Source organism: Bison bison, unplaced genomic scaffold, assembly GCF_000754665.1.
Source record: "Bison bison bison isolate TAMUID 2011002044 unplaced genomic scaffold, Bison_UMD1.0 scf7180017864066, whole genome shotgun sequence".
NCBI lineage: Eukaryota > Metazoa > Chordata > Mammalia > Artiodactyla > Bovidae > Bison > Bison bison.
In genome coordinates this window covers 4742755-4743258 of record NW_011494638.1, presented here as the reverse complement: position 1 = coordinate 4743258, position 504 = coordinate 4742755, and the positions used below count along the sequence as shown (strand labels likewise).

At 40.5% G+C, this 504-nt stretch overlaps 1 protein-coding gene across 7 annotated transcripts in view; it reads left to right on the top strand.

Moving 5' to 3' along the window:
- Positions 1-504, top strand: part of ZNF280D (zinc finger protein 280D) — a 120616-nt gene that overhangs the window by 10164 nt on the left and 109948 nt on the right. The gene's annotated exons all lie outside the window — the stretch shown is intronic.

Sequence of the window (504 nt, the reverse complement as noted above, 5' to 3'; positions counted from 1 at the left end):
TGCTTTTTAATATGCTGTCTAGGTTTGTCATAGCTTTTCTTCCAGGGAGCAAGCATCTTTTAATTTCATGGCTGCAGTCACCATCTGCAGTGATTTTGGAACCCAAGAAAATAAAGTCTGTCACTGTCTCCATTGTTTCAAGGTAAATTAAATGTGTTCAAGCAGGACATGGCAAGAGTGAACATTGACATACTAGGAATCAGTGAACTAAAATGGATAGGAACGGGCAAATTTAATTCAGATGACCATTATAACTACTTCTGCAGGCAAGAATCCCTTAGAAGAAATGGAGTAGCCCTCATAGTCAACAAGAGTCTGAAATGTAGCATGTGGGTGCAGTCTTCAAAACAGCAGAATGATCTCAGTTCGTTTCCAAGGCAAGCCATTCAGCATCACAGTAATCCAAGTCTGTGCCCCAATCACTGATGCCAGCGAAGCTGAATTTGACCAGTTCAATGAAGACCTACTTCTAGAACTAACTCCAAAAAAAGATGTCCTTTCCAT